Below are 18,655 nucleotides of genomic sequence, written 5' to 3'. Positions count from 1 at the left end.
CAGACGGCAGTAGCAATAATGACGATTGCAGCACAGCAGTTTCAAAAATATCAGTTCATAAGGATGTTGGAAAACTGGTCAGAAAGAGATTCTAGGACATTCCATGCTGGCACTGTGTACAACTGACACTGACTAGCAACTGTACTGTCCACAGACAATCCTGTATTACAATTCTAGAGCAGAGAGAACACTGGGGATAGGTGGTAAGTCAAAAGGAATCAGGGGTCCAGGTTGCAGTTCTAAGGCAAGAAAGACACTAATGCTTGTAGCTTACAAGGGACCAGCGATCATACCTCTCTCTCTTTGAATCACAGCTCTTGGAAGCACTGAACTTGCAGTTTCCTAGAACTAATTCTGAAAACAGAAGAGTGAAAAAAGCCTGAAGTTTGGCACAGTGCCTCCCCATCCCCAGGTGAACAGAGCCTAACATTAACAAGAAGTTCAAAGTTAAGAAATAAGCTGGAAAAATCAGCAAACTATCAAAAAAAAAAAAAAAAGAAAGAAAGAATCTAGACAAGAATTCTTGGAAAAGTTAAAGATAACTGTAAGAATGGTAGAGGGAACATTGGAAAATTTCCTGATGAGGAAAATTATGAGAAGAGAATTAACAGCTTTATAAAAGAGATTTTTTAAAATACTGAAAAATATAACATCTAAAAAACAAAAGTGGCCAAATAGAAACAGAGGTATAAAAATCTCATTGACGACACTTGCATAACCTATATTAAAGGCTTGCCTTCTTAATGCAGAAGGTGGGGGAGAGGGAGTAATGGAGGAAGAAGGAAAGGAATCCAGAATTCAAAGTTTTAAAAATAAATGTTAAAATTTGTTTTTGCATGTAACAGAGGAAAAATAAAATACTAAATAAATTATTTTTTAAAATCTCATTGAAGAAAATAATCCCATAAAAATAGAATTGGTTAAGTAGAAGCTAACAGCTTTATGAGACATCAAGAAACAATAATGCAAAGTCAAAAGCATGGGGAAAAAAAGAAAATGTGAAATATATCCTTAAAAAAACAACTGATCTGGAAATCAAGGAGAAATAATTTAAGAATTACTGGATATTTCTTGATTTATGTAGGTAGACCATTTTGTAGACCGCTGTGTAAAGTGATTTTTATGTTATGTAAATTTGGACAAATGGGCAGAGTAGGATTAAAGCATCCTCTCTCTCTCTTTTTTAAGATAAATATATTCATTTATTTCTGTGTATAATGCAATGTTTAGTTCTCAGTTTGATAGATATTACATCAGGAATGAATATACCAAGGGTATACACTAAAATTTTAAATGAGAAAGACTTAATAATGTAATGCTATTCATCTGTTACCATACATAATTGAATTTCTAAATAAGGTATTTTACACATTAGTAAATAAACGAAATATTTGGAAGTAGGTAATATTCCAGAACTCATTTCATAAAAGTGATCCACACTTTAAAATACATATTCATTAAACAACTGTTATGCATAAGATATCTGGAGATATACAAGGCAAGACCCTTGTTACCAAAAAACTTCAATATTTTAAATTTTAATGTTTTTGAGGGTATTCTACTTTTCCAAATACATGCAAAGATAGTTTTATTTTTTTAATTATAGCTTTTTATTTACAAGATATATGCATGGGTAATTTTTCAGCATTGACAATTGCAAAACCTTTTGTTCCAATTTTTCCCCTCCTTTCCCCCCAACTCCCTCACTCAGATGGCAGGTTGACTAATACATGTTAAAATATGTTAAAGTATATGTTAAATACAACATATGTATACATGTCCATGCAGTTATTTTGCTGCACAAGAAGAATTGGACTTTGAAATAGTGTACAATTAACCTGTGAAGGAAATCAAAAATGCAGATGGACAAAAATAGAGGGATTGGGAATTCTGGTTTACATTCATTTCCAAGTTCTTTCTCTGGGTGTAGCTGGTTCTATTCATTATTGAACAAATGGAATTGATTTGGTTCATCTTATTGTTGAAGAGAACCACATCCATCAGAATTGATCATCATATAGTATTGTTGTTGAAGTATATAATGATCTCCTAGTCCTGCTCATTTCACTCAGCATCAGTTCATGTAAGTCTCACCAGGCCTTTCTAAGATCATCCTGTTGGTCCTTTCTTACAGAACAGTAATATTCCATAACATTCATGAACCACAATTTATTTAGCCATTCTCCAATTGATGGGCATCCACTCAGTTTCCAGTTTCTGGCCACTACAAAGAAGGCTGTAAGGCAGCCTCTCTTGCTAGAGCTCAAGCCAGAACTAAGGAAGGGGCAGGAGTGAAGAAGAAGAATATAGTACTATCCAGTAAAGTTAATATGGGTATTACTTTTTTGAAAGTAGATTCATGAGAATTCCTAAAATTCAGTCAAATTTGTATAATGTGAATTTACATAAAGCAAGAGCTATCTGTACTTGAAAGCCATGATCAAAGAAAGAACCTAGACATCAAATTTCAAGAAATTATCAAGTAAAACTACTTCGATATTTTAGATTCAGAGGATAAAATAGAAATGGGGAAAAAAAAATCTACCAATCACATCTTGAAAAAGATCCCAAAATAAAAACTCCTAGGAATTACAGTTAAACTTCAGAGGTTTCAGGTGAAAGAGAAAATATGTCAATAAGTCAGAATGAAATAATTAAAATATTGTGAAGCCACAGTTAGTATCATAAAAGTTTTAGTGGCTTCCAAGTTAAAGGAATAGAGGACTTAGAATATGATATTCTGAAAGACAAAGAATAACTTACTCAGTAAAACTGAGTATAATCTTTCAAGAGAAAAATGGATTTTTAACAAAAGAGAAGATTTTCAAGCATTCCTGATGAAAAGAACAGAGGTGAACAAAAAATGAGACATTCAAACACAAATCTTAAGAGAAGCATAAAAAGGTAAACATGAAAGAGTAATCATAAGGACCTCAATAAAGTTAAACTGCTTACAAATCTCTATGGAAAGCTGATACATATAATTCCTAGGAATTTTATCATTATCATGGTAGCTAAAATGAGTTTAAAGAAAGAGAAGAAAATAAATATAAGTTGATTATGTTGAAATGATTTCTAAACAAAGTATAGGATTGAGAAAGAGGAATGCACTAGGAGAAAGGGAAAAGGAAAGATAAAATGGGAAAAATTTTCTCACATAAAAAAGCATGCAAGAAAAAGCTTTTATAATAGAAGGGAAATGAAATGGATAATTCAAACAATCAATGTTTGAACCTCACTCTCATCAGAATTGGTTTGAAGAGGGAAATATACATATATATGCATATGCATATGTATACGTTTTATACATACACACTCAGTAGTGTAAAGAAATGCAACTTATTCACTAAGAAAATAAGAGGAGAAGGGGATAAAAGGGAGGAGGGAGAGCAGATTAAGAGAGGCAGTGATTATAAGCAAAATAAACAGGGAGGGAGAAGGTGGGAGAGAACAGAAGAAAATAGGATGGAAGGGAAAACACATTTAGTAATCATAACTGTAAACATAAATGGGATGAGCTTACCCATAAAATGAAAGTGTATAGCAGACTCGTTTAGAAACCAAAATCTATCAATACATTTTCAGAAGAAGAAATCAAAGCTATCCATAATCATATAAAAATAGCCTAAATCATTCTGATCACTGATTCAAGAAGGGCAAATTAAAACAACTCTGAAGTACTACTTCATAACTATGACAAATGACAAATGCTGGAGGGGATGAAGAAAAATGATGCTAATCAACAGTAGAGTAGTGAATTGGTCCAACTATTCTGCAGAATAATTTAAAATTAGGCCCAAAGGGCTGTAAAACTGTGCATACTCTTTGACCTAGAAATTCACCTATAAAACAATCCTTCACTTCAGAATACTATTAGGTAGTATTCCCTTCCTTACATTTTTAGTTATCTGTGGAAAGCTATGCAATTTGTGTATGAGGGCCAAAAGCTGTTCTATCACTTAACATTTCTTCTTATTTATCTTGTAAGTCCATATTACAAATAGATCAAAGGAAAAGGTAAAGGACTTATATGTAGAAAAATACTTATAGCATCTCTTTTTGTAGTGACAAAGAAATGGAAATCAAAGGAATGCTCATCAATTGGGAAATAAGATTGTGAAGGACTACTGTTGTGCTAAAAGGTAGTTTCAGAAAAACATGGTAAGGCCTGTAAGAGCTGGAAAATGAAATGAGAAGAACCAAGAGATCATTGTGCATAGTAACAGCTATGTTGTAATAATGATCAACTGGGAAACTCTTGGCTACTCTGATCAATATATGATCCAAGAAAATTTAAAAAGATTCATGATGAAAAAATGCTATCTCCCTCCAGAGAGGGAACTGATGAACTTTAAGTGAAAATTGGAGTATGTTTCTCATTTTTTTTTTTTTTTTGCAGCATGGTTAATATGGAAATATGTTTTGCATGATTTCATATGTATAATTGATATCATATTGCTTGTCTTTTCAATAGATGAAGGATGCTAGGGAAGGAGAGAATTTGGAACTCAAAATTTAAAAAGAAATTAATGTTAAAAAATTAAAAATTAAAAAAAAAACATATTAACAAAGAAGCTAAACAAGCCAAAGGACATACAGAAAGTCAATTTGAACCATTATTTTTCTTCACCAGAAAAAACAGATGAATGATCTTGTCTGATCATAAACCTTAAGTAAACCAAGAAAAATTCCAATTCATACAATAATTAAAAACAAAGAATCCAATTAAACACTGACCAAATGTTAAACAAGTAGGTGGTCTTTTATTAAATACTTGTTCATTGACCAAAATGTTTATGAGTGACACTATTTCTCAATATAGCATCACTATGGAACCAGTATACAAAAGTTTGAAATGGATCATGCAGATTAGGTGCTTAATTGATGTAATTCAGATAATACACAATGAAGGAAAGTATCTTATGATACAATTGGAGGGACAATGGTCAAATGAGATTAGATTTTTAAATATTTACACCCCAGCCACCCCAAAGTCCTTTTCCTTTGAGAGTTCCCCTCCCCCATCCTCTGCTTCAATTCTCCACAAAGCTTTCCCCAGCAGAGGGGAAAATCACCTAGATTTCACAGGGAACTATTTAAACTTTAAAGACTCTCTTATCAGCCTTAGTCATTATGGCCACAGCTGATTTAATCTTGAGGTGAGGAGATAATAGCTCAAATACAAGCAGATAAGAGGCCTTTAAGATTTAAAGGACATTCAACTGTAGCTATTCTTCACATAGAGATAAAGGTGATTCCAGGATGTAACTTTTAACATTACTAAATAACAGGTTCTAGAACTTGTCCCTATTTTCTTCAGGCCACCAGGATCTTTTGATCAAAGAGCAAGGTTTGCCCTGGCAAAATTGCCAAATCATAGAAGTCCCCCTTTTTAATGACACCTCCTCCTCCTTCACTTCTCTTCATTCATTCAATAAATATTTTAATAAACCAGTGCAAGGTAAGGTATAGTGTTAAGCCATGTAGGAGAATTCAAAGATACCAGGAAAAGAAAGAGTAGTCCTTATCTTCTTCCTGTGCCTCAGTTTCCTCACATGCAAAGTAGGAAGTTGCATTAGATAACTTCTTATATCTCTTTTATTTTTATACCTACAATCTTCTTATCTCTCAAACTCCATTTTTACATACTTGAAATTAGAGAAATCGCTAAAGTACCTTTCAGCTCTAAATCCTAAAATCTGAGTATGTATTTTGTATTTACTTAAATTGTACATGTTATTGGGTTTGTGATGTATGTGTGATGTAAGCTCCTTGAGGGAAAAGGCTATCTCATTTTCTGTTTTTCTATCTACAGTTCCTAACATAAAATGTGGCAGTAATAAGCACTTATGTCATTTAATTGATAATTGGAGCTCTGACTCTTACTAGTTACTTCATCTCTCCCATTCTCAGTTTCCTAATTTGTAAAATGAGATTAAATTAAATGATCTCTAAAGTCTCTTCTAGTTCTAAAATTCTATACTCATAAATATATATGTGAGAGAGAGATCTATAAATGTGAGCATGTTGTCTATATCAAAATTTCTTGAACAGTTTTGTCACAACCCCTATGGGATCATTTAAATGTGGAAGTTATGAAAAATTTGGCAAGTTTACTATTGATACCTTTTGAGATATCAAATATTCCACTAAGATTTAATTCCTTTTTTTATTATAGCTTTTTATTTACAAGACATATGCATGGGAAATTTTTCATCATTGACCCTTGCAAAAACTTCTGTTGCAGCTTTTACCCTCTTCCTCCTACCCCCTTCCCTGGATGGCAGGCAGACCAATACATGTTAAATATGTTAAAGTATATATTAAATGCAATATATGTATACATATTTATACAATTATAAGATTTAATTCTTTATGTAAAATTAAACAAGTCTGTCTATCTCATCAGTATGCAAATTTGCTTTCATCATTAATAAATAGTAAGATGATATGTATATCAAATGACTGCTTTAAAATAAATTTCTTTACGATTTATTATCAGTAAATGTTTGATTTGTATAACTATTTTATATACCTATATACCTGGAGTTGCATAAAAATCTCTCAGGCAAAAAGGAGTTGCAAGTGGGAAAAAATTTAAGAAGCCTTGGTCTATATGGTAAGATCTTCTAGGCAAGGCCACAAGTCTCATCTCTTTCAAAGCTGATAGCATTTTACAAGCTTCTTTTAAATAGAGAAGACTAAGTTTTTAGCCTGAGAAGGAAAAGAAAAAGGCTGAAGTAGGCCAAAGAAGCTAGAGTATTGGGTCTGGAAGCACTGATAAGATGGCTAGGTACTCACAGCTAGAAAGGTTATCAAATGAATGGAAATGCCAAGGACAAACCATGCCTATGTGAGTATGTGTTTTAGTTGGCTCCTATTGCACAGGGCTTCTTAAACTTTTGCATTCGAGACCCTTTTTTAGCCAGAGAAATTTTTATGCAACCCCAGGTACATAAATATGTAAAATAGGTATACAAATCAAACATTTGCTGATAATAAATCATAATTTTGCAACCCCCACATTCAGGTACAAGAACCCATATGAAGTCAAGAATCACAGTTTAAGTTGGGATATATATATATAAAAAGTCAAGAATCACAGTTTAAGTTGGGCTATACACACACACACACACACACATATATATACACCAAGGGCCACATGTAAATACTACCATTTTGTATGCCATGAAACTGGTTTTAAACATTGGCAATTTTCTTTTTACATTTTATCATTTTACATTTTACTCTCTTTGTTCTTGCTGTGCTCCCTCCCTTCACTTCAAGCCTCCCACCTGGCACTTTGGCTCCTGTTATGGAGCCCTGGGCTCCTGATAGGAGTTTTCCCTTTTAAGTCTATTCAGACCCATCACACTTTCCATTTAGCTATCTCCATGAATGCTTCAGTAACATTCTCTAATCTCAGGTTTGTAATCTCAACATTATCCTAGAGATCTTCATTGTCCCTTACTTCACAAAGTGAATCTTATCATTTTTACCTTCACTAACAGTTGGTCAATAAAAAATTATTAATAGCCTACTATATTCCATGCATTGTGCTAAGTGCTAGGGATACAAAAAGAGGCAAAGGGCAAATCCTGACCTCAAGAAGCATACAACTCAATAGGCAAATAGATATGTACAAACTATATGTAGGAAAAATAGGAAAGAAGTAAAAGAAGTCACTAGAATTAGTAGTGGTAAATGGAACTCTAGTTGGGACTTGTAGGAAGTGAGAGAAGCCAGCAGATGAAGATGAGGATGGAGAGCTTTCCAAGCATGGGGCTTCTTGTTCAAGGAACAGCAAGGTGGCCATTGTCTCGGATAGAAGAGTACACAGCAGGGAAAGAAGTAGAGGTGGGGACTAGATAATGAAGAGCTTTGAATGCCAAATAGGGGATATAAATGATACTGGAAGGAATAGGGAGCTATAAGAATTTACTGAATGACAAGAACCTGATATGGTGGAACTTGTGTATGAGAGGAGTTTGGCTCCAAAAGGCAGAAGAGATGTAGTATGATAATTAGTTAAGATGACAGGATTAAGTGATTTTTTTTTTTAAATGATGGAGATATGGGTATATTTGTAAGCCATACGGAAGGATCTAGTAAAGAGGAAGAATTTGAAGATAAGAGGGATGACAAAGGGGACAATCTGTTGAAGACAATGGGACAAAATGAGAACAATTTTGCAAGTGGAGGAGTGGGTCTTGGTAAAGAGTAAGGTCACCTCTTCATGTGAGTCAAGAGTAAAGAGGGAGAGAGTGGCAGAAGCCATTTATGAATGACAAAAAATAAAGAGGGGAGAAGGAACTCACAGAGAATATTCTTATTTTTTTTCTGTAAAATATGAAGGAAGGTTCCTAATTGAGAATGGGGAGAAGAGGAAGAATGGGAGGTTTGAAGAGAGATTAAAAAAAAAGTTTTGAAAGTACAGCTGTGGAGTTAATGAGTTAATTGTGCAGAAAGACTGCCTAGCAGCAGTGAGGGCTCCAGTTAAGGTTGTGTAAAATTGGAACTGTATGATTTTTCTTCACCTACATTGGGCAACACCTGTAGGAGTGAAAGTAATATAGTGGGAGTCATCCAAGGCTAAATCTTGGCAGAGATCAATGATGCAATAAGGAGACCAAGAAGTGGAGAAAACAGTGTAGAGTTGAAATTGATCACCAGAGCAGTAAAATGGGTACAAAAGGCGAGAATGAATAGTGTAGGGGACATGACATGGGAGAAAACTGAGGGGTTAAGAGATGAAAGGTTGTGATATAGAGAACAAGCAAGGTTTGGTAAGGAAAGCAGAGGAAGAGTCAATAAGTTATGATCAGATCAAGGGACTTTGTAATTCTGTAATATGGAGGCAGTACATTTATGATGGGGCTGCGGTAAGGTAGAAGAATAGATCATACGAAATAAGAAATGACTAATTAAGCTATCTGAAGGAGAATCAGCAAATACACTGAAGTCCCCTAGAGTTAGGGCAGGAGTTAGGAAAAAAAGAAAAAATTGTGAGCCAGGTACTGAACTCAGTGAGGAAGGGAGGTCTGTAAACAGAAGTTACCAAGATTTTGATTGGATGATGGATATAACAAGCATGAAGCTCGCTCAAAGGAGCAGTTACTGAGTGATGAAGGTGTGTGTGTGGTGGGGATATACTCTCTGACCTCAAACAGTGAGTCAAGGGGAAATTAATGAATGAAGATGCAGCCACTATGGGAAAGGGTAGCCAGAGGTTGTGTCATTGGAGGGAGCCAGGTTTCACTGATTGTTAGAAGATGAAAGAAGTGAGAAATGAACTTAGGACGAAGGAAAGTTTGTTGGCTACAGAACAAGCATTCCACAGGACACAGGAGGAGTGAATGGTATTTGGTTGTGACGTCAGTGTGAGAGGATTGAGAGGTATGGAAATAACGAATCAGGAACTGGTAATTGGAAATAGGTTTTTGATAATGACCTACAGGGGTTCATAATTACTGAATGACAGCTATGATTAAGTGTCAGAATGTTCATCATTGAGTGAAAGGTACCAGGCCTCTTCTCAGAGATTGGAGATCCTCTCTCAAAAATCCCTTCTCTCTATTCACTTCCTCCTTTTCAGTTCAGGACTATTACTATGACTTCCGAATTTGTCTTTCTGCTTTGTTTCTTCCCACTGTAGTTCATTTTCTTTATAGCTGACAAAATTCCCTATTACCTTTAGGATAAAGTATATACTTCTCTGTCTAGCTTTTAAAGTCCTTTATGACTTGGTCCCAGCCTATCTTTCCAGCTTTGCTGGAAAGTTTACTCCCTCTCACACATTCTGTCTACCAGCCAAATTGGCTTTCTCTCTGTTCTTCGCACAGTATACTCTGTCTCTACTCTCCATATTTTTGCACTGGCTATGCCCCATATCTGAAATAAACTCCCTCTTCACCTCTACCCGCCTCATAGATTCCCTTCCTCCAAGATGTCATTCAAGCACCACCTCCCACATGAAGCCTTTCCTGGCTCCCAATTTCTAGTACTTCCTATTAATAATTCTTTTCATTTAACTACCTTTCACCTATTTGTATTTATTCTCTAGTTATTCTGTATACTTATATATGTACTTATCCTTCTTCATGGACTATTAGTGCCTGACCTGTGGTAGAGCCTTCCAAGGTCATATTGATATGATTAGTCATAGTCACACACACACAGTAACCTTGACCCTAACATAGTGATGTCATCACTTTGAGAATAAAGGACAACTACCATCCTTCTTTACCTCTCCCCTTCCATTGAAAAGTAAAATCTCTGAGAATAGGGATTATTTCATTCTTGGTATTTGTATTACCAGTCCTAGGATACTGGTTGAATAATATGTGATTAATAAATACTAACTGACTGACTGAATGATCAACCAATGGGCATGAAAATCAAATCAGCACTATTATTTCTGGAGAGGTCTGATTCAACAATTGTCCTAGGGTTCTTCTCACCATCCTTTCGACTTCCTAAACCAAAATAAATGTCTCTAGTCACCATTCCCTGATATATATTGTCTTCTTTTATTGGAGTGAAATTTTGAATCTGCATACTAGGATCTGGCACATAATAGGCACTTAAACACTTAATAAGTGTGCGTTCTCTCTTTCTCTTTCTCTCTCTGTATGTCTCTTTCTGTTTCTGTCTCACTGTCTCTCTCTTTGTCTCTGTCTGTCTATCTCTAAGTAACAAACTCCCCCTTGTGTTGGTTAAATATATGAAAGAAACACTTGTCATACTTCACTCTTTCCCCAAATACTTTAAAAACAAAGATAATATATGCAAGATACAGAATAACAATAACGCCTAGAATTTATGTATCAAGGTTTGCAAAATACTTTATAAATATTATCTCTATATCATTTGTGAGATTTGTACAATTATGAGTGGTAGAAGCTATAATTATTTCCATTTTACAGAGGAGTGAACTGAGGCAGGTGATGGTTAAGTGATTTGCCTAGGGTCAGTTAGTTTGTGTCTGAGGCTGGATTTAAACTCAAATATTTCTCACTCAGTCTAGCATTCTATCCACTGGTCAGTTAGCTCCTTGACAAAAAAGTAATACTGAATAGCAATGACCTAATATTTTAAATTCCCCTTTGCATAAACATAAGAATGATAATTACAACAATATGATCATCATATTTTAATGTCTCCTTTGCACACTCCTGGGAGAAGAGAATGGCCAATCACAATCTGGTTATATAAACATGATTTTAAAAAACAATAATAAGCATGGTAAAATAGGATACAAGGCTTTGGAGCAAAAAAGGACTTTAAAGTTCATCTAGACTAGCCCCATTGTCTTCCAAATAAACAAACTGAGGTACAGAGCCATTAAGTGGCAGATTTTAATTTAGGTTTCTTGAGTCCAAATTCAGTGCTTTTTGCACAAACTGCCTCCACACAATTTGCTTAACTACTCTGTGTAGATCAGAAGACTTGGGATTTAAACCTTAGCTTAAGCCATATTTCCCAACCTTGAGATGGAAATGATAGAGAAGGTAGAAATTTGTAAGGCAAAGAAAAAGTATAAACCATTGTTATTATTATTAATAGTAGTACTTTGAATTAGGTGGCATGGAATAATGGAAAGAGTATTGGATGTGGATGTAAATATAAGGTTCAAAATCTAGGTGCATTACTTTCTAGAACATTATGGTCCAGTATGGGTAAGAGTGTTGGACTTGGACAATCAGGAAGACCCAAATTCAAATCTTGCCTCAGACATTTACTAACTATGTAGTCATACATGGGCATATCACCTAACCTTTCTCAAACTCAGTTTTCTCTTATGTAAAATGTAGATAAAATAGCATTAATCTTATAGGATTGTTGTGTGAATCAACGGAAATAACATATACAGTGCTTTGCAAGCCTTAAAGTGCTACATAAATTCTAGCTATTAATAAAATGAAATCTAATTGTTATAAATTTAACACCTTAAATCTGAATTGAAAAAATTGACTTGACAAATACAAGATGTGGAAAAGCATGGTTAAACTGCTTCAAAAAACAAACAAACAAACCCACTGCAAATCCAATAGTAAGTCAACAGTGTAATACAATGACCAAAAAGAAAAAAGTAAGTGCAATTTTAGGTTCTATTAAGAAAAACACAGCTTTCAATAATGAAGAGTTAGCACAGTGCCCAGCTTATGTTAGACACTTAATAAAAGATTGTTGATTTGAATCAATATGACTATAACCTTGCTGAATTCTGCCTTTGACCATTTTTTTGTTGTTGTATTGTGTATTTGTTTTTGTAAAATAGTTTTTAAAAATTTTTCCCCATTACATGTAAAAATAGTTGAATTTATTTTTGTAAGATTTTGAATTCCAAATTTTTTCTTTGTCTCCTTTACCTCCTCCCTCCCCCCATAAAGCAAGCAATTTGATATCTATACAATCATCTTAAATATATCTCCATATTAGTCATGTTGTAAAAGAAAAATCAGAACAAAAGACAAAAACCAGGAGAATGAAAAAGCAAACAAACAAAAAAGATGAAAATAGTATGCTTCACTGAAAGCCCCCTTCACTACCCATAGTTTTCTCTCCAGATGTGGATGGCATTTTCCACCTCAAGTCTATTGGAACTGAGTTAGGCCATTTCTGGATTATTGTGTTTAGCTCTGTGGGCTCCAGTTTAGGAGAGATAATGCCGAATTGGAGAATAGCCAATGAATTAGTCAATAAGCATTTATTAAATGCTTTCTATATACCAAGTACTGTGCTTAGCCTTGGATATATAAAAAGTGACAAAAGACTGCCTCAGGGAGCTCACAATTTAATAGAACTGAATTGAACATCTGAAGGAAAGCAACCAGAATAGTAAAGGGTCTTGAGTCCAAGTAAAGAAACTGGGGATAAGATTGAGAAAGCCTATGATCCATGACTAAATATCTGAAGACTTGTTCTTTTTGGGTATGTAATAGCAGAACCCTGAGGAGCAATGAGTAGAACTACATAAAGATAAATTTAGATATACTTCAAGGAAACACTATATAACAGAGGTATCCCAAAGTCCAGTAGACTGCCTAGGGCAGTTGTGGGCTTTCCTTCACTAGAGGTCTTCAAGAAAAAGTTGAAAGGCCACTCGTTAAATATGTAATATAAAGAACTCTTTTTTTGTGCAGGGTTGACCCAGGTGGCCACTGAGTTTGCTAATGATTCTGATATCCTTGGATTCTAATTCTGTGAAAAAGTCATTTCCTTTCTCTGGACCTATTTCCTCCTCATCTGTAAAATGGAGAGATTATACTAGACAACATGGAAGAATCCTCTCTAGCTCTAAAATGTGACTTTATGATCTGTAATTTTCATCTCAACAATATCATCCATCCACAGATTTGAATAAAAATTTTTGAATAAAATTATAAAGAAAAATCTTAACTGGTCACATCAGGGGTGTGTGAAAGTGAATCTACCATTTGGCACAACCTTTCCTGTAGGCCATGATGTAGTTAAGGATAATATTCTTTATTTACTTTGGCAAATATGCCTGGAAACCCATGTGTTCTGGGCCCATTCAATAGCCCAAACGAATACCTTTCAGGGGTCCTCAAACTACGGCCCACGGGCCAGATGCAGCAGCTGAGAACGTTTATCCCCCTCACCCAGGGCTATGAAGTTTCTTTATTTAAAGGCCCACAAAAAAAAGTTTTTGTTTTTACTATAGTCCGGCCCTCCAACAGTCTGAGGGACAGTGAACTGGCTCTCTATGTAAAAAGTTTGAGGACCCCTGCATGAATATAACATTTTTAAAGGACAATTCTTATTTTGTAGAGAAAAATCTCTCTCTTGCAATCTGATAAATGTCAAACTCAAAGTGACTCTTGATTAATGGTGTCTCTCCAGCTTTCAGTTGAAACTTTCAGTATTTGTTGTCTCTCACATTAAAATGTGATTATCTTGAGAGCAAGAATTATCTTAATTTTTTATTTGTATCCCTGGCATTTTGCACATTTTTGCTATTCAGTGGTTTTATAGTCCCGTGTCTGACTTTCTCCGACCCCATTTGGGATTTTCTTGGCAATGACACCGGAGTATTTTGCCATTTCCTGCTTCAGTTCATTTAACAAACAAAGAAACTGAGGCAAACCGGGTAAAGTAATTTGCCCAGTCACACACCTAGTAAGTTTGTAAGGCCATGTATGAACTGACTTCAAGCCTAATATGCTATTCACTGGCTCATCTAATTGCTCCAAAGTAGGGAATTAACAAATACTTACTTCTTTCCTTCCTTCATTCAAAGAAGGAATTTTTGAAATCTGATTCTGATAAGCATCGTTTTGATTCCCCATCCCTCAAGTCAAAGAACAAAGTAAATTGAAATAATTTTATGGACGATTTTGGGATGGAAACTTGCCATGAAGGAGAAATGAGGTGAGTTTTTAGGGGAAGGAGTGAATGAATTATTGGCTATGTGGATCCAGTTATCTGGATAATTTTTCTGCTCTCTGCTTCACTAGACAGAAGAAAGATATATGTCTCTTTGGAGTGGCAGTCAAGTTTTCCCAGCTGACTCAAGTCACACCCCTAAATCCAAGACTGAGATCCTAACCTGGTACTCTGAAATCTCAAAAAGTTAGATTTTGCACTCCCTCTAATTAATGGATGTTATAATCTTAGATTTGGGATTGAAAACAATCTTAGAGGTTATGTAGTTCAGCACACTCAGACTGCAGATGAGGAACTGAGGCCCCCGAAAGTTAAGATTTTTTACACAAGGGCACATATGTAGTAAGAGGCATAGCTGGGCTATGAAACCCCTCAGACCCTGAATGGAGCATTCTTTCCGGTTCCAAACTACTACAAAGTCAGAGGACTGCTTGCCCTTACCACCTACCGCCCGGAGGAAATTAGAATCTATTCTGATAAAGGGCTGTGAATATAGGTCAATACACTCTCAGACCTGCAGAGGATAGGAATCAAGTCACCGCGAGGTGTGTGAGACTCTGGAAGGAATGATGTGGAAGCCTGGAATCTCCTTCCTCTGAGGTATTTTAAGAAGAGGGCAGTCTGCCATCTCCACGAGATGACTTGGGGGTGGGGGAGTGGGATTGGGGGAAGGGGATCTGGGTTCCGGGATGGCCAGGATGACCTCTGAAGGTCCCCACCACCCCCAGGGGACCTATCTAGAGCTAACTCCAAATGGGAACACCTCGGGGTGCAGTTATCCTCGTTACAGCTTAAACCACTCCCAGGTCAAACCACCTCTGTGACTGCTGAGACCTAATTAGGTCACGCAAAGGACATGACAAACAGAATTATTATTCTATGTAACACTCTGACTACGGGGACCCAATCCAAAAACAAAACCCATAAAATCATTTATCTACAAGTCTCACCAAGGCAGCCATCCATGTTAGAGACGATTAGATTTTTTTCCCAATTAATTTTGAATATGAAAATTACTAACCCATTTTATTTTACATCTCCGAACTGCGGGAGGGCCCTTTCACCCATGCGGCTGGTGCGGCTGGCGCGGCTGGTGCGGCTGCTGCTGTGGCTGGGGCTGCTGCTGCTGTCTGTCTGTCTGCAAAAGCTGCCGCGGAGCTGGTGTTGGCTCCCGGCACTTCCTCGTCTTGGGCTTCAGCTGCAGGACTCCTCCCATCGAAGGAGGGAGTTGCCTGCCCTTAGGGCTGTCAACTCAGGCCTCGACCTCTTTCCCCACCCTTCCCCCTCCGCTCATCCTCAGGGGTTATGTCTCTGGAACTCCCTAGTGCGGGTGAGTCAGAGCCGAAGCTGGGAAGGGACAGGCAGCGAGGCTTCCTTATTAACTCAGCTTTCCTGGGGTTGTCCAGAAAAGAGAGATGCTAATTAGCTCGGTTGCCTGGCTCTGGGAGCTGAGCAGCCTGAGAGAGGGGGCTAGGAGCTAGGATCCCTGGGGCGCTGCTGACCTTGGACTGAGCTTCTCGGTTCCTCCAGTGTCAACTACGCATCTAACTGGTGAAAAGTAGGTTAGGAAATGTGTGAACACACTCCAGGAAAGGGCGCCGATAGGAACCATAAAAAGTAGAATTGGAATTACAAGGAACCTTATAAAGTATCTTGTTCATGACCCTCACTTTTCTGAAGCAGAAAAAGATTTAGAAACGTCTACCCGGGCTTGCTCAGGCACACAGCTTGCTCCGAGCAGAGCTGGAGCCACAATCCAGTATCTTTTTGCCCAGTCCAGTTTTTATTCTAACATACAGTTCTGTCTCATGGCAGGAATTCTCCTTCCAATAGAATACAGAGCTATAGATTCTAGGAGCGTATGAAAATATAAATAACTATAGGGGAGAAATGAGAAGTCTCAAACCCCACATTGACCCTGAGATTAGAATCAAGTTATAACTCAGTATCTTTACCCCCCAAAACCCACTCCATCTTCCTACCTTTCCTAATTTTTAAAAAAATAAATGCATTATACCCTTTGATCCAGCAGTGTTTCTATCGGGCTTATACCCCAAAGAGATACTAAAGAAGGGAAAGGGACCTGTATGTGCCAAAATGTTTGTGGCAGCCCTGTTTGTAGTGGCTAGAAACTGGAAAATGAATGGATGCCCATCAATTGGAGAATGGCTGGGTAAATTGTGGTATATGAATGTTTTGGAATATTATTGTTCTGTAAGGAACGACCAGCAGGATGAATACAGAGAGGACTGGCGAGACTTACATGAACTGATGCTAAGTGAAATGAGCAGAACCAGGAGATCATTATACACTTCGACAACGATATTGTATGAGGACATATTTTGATGGAAGTGGATTTCTTTGACAAAGAGACCTAACTGAGTTTCAATTGATAAATGAAGGACAGAAGCAGCTACACCCAAAGAAAGAACACTGGGAAACGAATGTGAACTATCTGCATTTTTGTTTTTCTTCCTGGGTTATTTACACCTTCTGAATCCAATTCTCCCTGTGCAACAAGAGAACTGTTCGATTCTGCAAAAATATATTGTATCTAGGATATACTGCAACATATCTAACATATATAAAACTGCTTGCCATCTAGGGGAGGGAGTGGAGGGAGGGAGGGGAAAAATCGGAACAGAAACGAGTGCAAGGGATAATGTTGTAAAAAAAATTACCCTGGCATGGATTCTGTCAATATAAAGTAATTATTAAATAAAAATTTAAAAAAAAATGAAAAAAATGCATTATTTATTTATTTTGACATTCTTAAAAAATTCTTTCGAGTTCTAAATTCTCTTTTCCATCCCTCACCCACTGAGAAGACAAGAAATGTGATAGCAATTATACATGCAAAATCATGCAAAACATATTTCCATATAACCCATGTTGCAAATAAAAGGGAAGGAAATAAAGTGAAAAAAAGTCATGCTTCAATCTGTGTTCAGACTCCACCAGTCCTCTCTTTTTGGAAGTAGTTAACATTTTTATTCACAGGTTCTTCGGAATTGAATTTGGATCATTGTATTGATCAGAATATCTGTCATAGTTGATCATCATATAAAATTGCTCTTACCATGTACAATGTCCTGCTGGTTCTAATGCTCACCTCATCCTGCTTCAGTTCAGAGAAGTTTTCCCAGCTAACTTCCCTATTTCTAATTAGAGCACAATCATCCTTCCAGTTATCCAGGGTCACAGTCAAGTTTGTAATCATCTTCTTTCTTTCTTATCTTGTAAAAACAAATCAATTGCTGGGTCTTCCTCCATATCTCTCATATTGCTACCATGTACTCCACTCATGCATCCTCCCGCCTAGTTTAAGACTTTATCACTCTTTTCTGAATCACTCACTGTATTACATTTCCTAGATGTTCCCTCTCTGCCTCCAGTCTCTCTAATCCGTCCTCCACATAACTGCCTAATGGATATTCTAAAGCAGAAGTCTATGCTACTTCTCGCTCAAGAAACTATAGGCACTCTCTATTGTGTCAGAATAAAATAAAACCTCTGGCATTTTCAGTCTTGCTCCAGTCCATCTTTCCAGACATTTCATACTGTTGCCCTTCTTGATATGCAGTGCATCACATCCTCCAAAAGAAATTTCTTGTCCCCCCCCTACCCCCCATATAACTTACAGAGCGGTTAGTGTTCCATCTCCTGTAAAAATACTTTGCATATAACTTATATTTACTTATCTGCGAATATGTTGCATCCCTCAAATGTACTATAAACTCTTTATGTATCAGAATTGTTTTCATTTTTGGTTTTGTGTCCTTATTATCCATTACAATGTCTGATACATAGTTGGCATATAATAAAAAACTAGTTGAATGGAATGATAGTGCAAACCAAGGACAGATATGTAGGAGGCTGGACAGGAAGCCTCAAAGGAGCTACCTCCTAGTGTTTCATCTGAAGGTTTCTTGAAAGCAGGAAATAATTATGATATACCCTACAAAGTGAGAAACCTCTAACTGAGAGATGGGAGAAAGAACACTGACTTTGGAGACAGAAAACCTTTTGTAGAAGATGAGGGAGTTGAACAAGCTGACCTTTAAGGTTTCTTCCAACCGCAGATCTACCATGTTAAATTCAGTCTCCATGTTCTTCTAGCTTTCCCTCCTTTCCTAGACAGCATATTATAATGGAAATTAGGGAACCTGGGTTAGAACACTCCCTCTGCTTCTTACCATCTATATGATTCTAGATCAAGTAATTAAATCTTCTTGGGTCTCAGTTT

At 36.5% G+C, this 18,655-nt stretch overlaps 1 protein-coding gene across 1 annotated transcript in view; it reads right to left on the bottom strand.

Annotated features, from left to right (window-relative positions):
* The window catches only part of CHD9 (chromodomain helicase DNA binding protein 9), a 251,575-nt gene extending 236,037 nt beyond the window's left edge, over nt 1-15,538 (bottom strand). Inside the window, exon 1 of the mRNA XM_051979833.1 lies at nt 15,431-15,538. The gene's annotated coding sequence lies outside the window, so the exon portion shown is untranslated. The remainder of the gene's footprint in view (nt 1-15,430) is intronic.
* Nucleotides 15,539-18,655: the final 3,117 nt, after the last annotated feature.

The sequence above is a fragment of the Antechinus flavipes genome, chromosome 2 (genome assembly GCF_016432865.1).
Source record: "Antechinus flavipes isolate AdamAnt ecotype Samford, QLD, Australia chromosome 2, AdamAnt_v2, whole genome shotgun sequence".
Taxonomy (NCBI): Eukaryota; Metazoa; Chordata; class Mammalia; order Dasyuromorphia; family Dasyuridae; genus Antechinus; species Antechinus flavipes.
The sequence above is the reverse complement of the archived record's forward strand: the minus strand, read 5'-3'. Positions and strand labels throughout refer to the sequence as shown.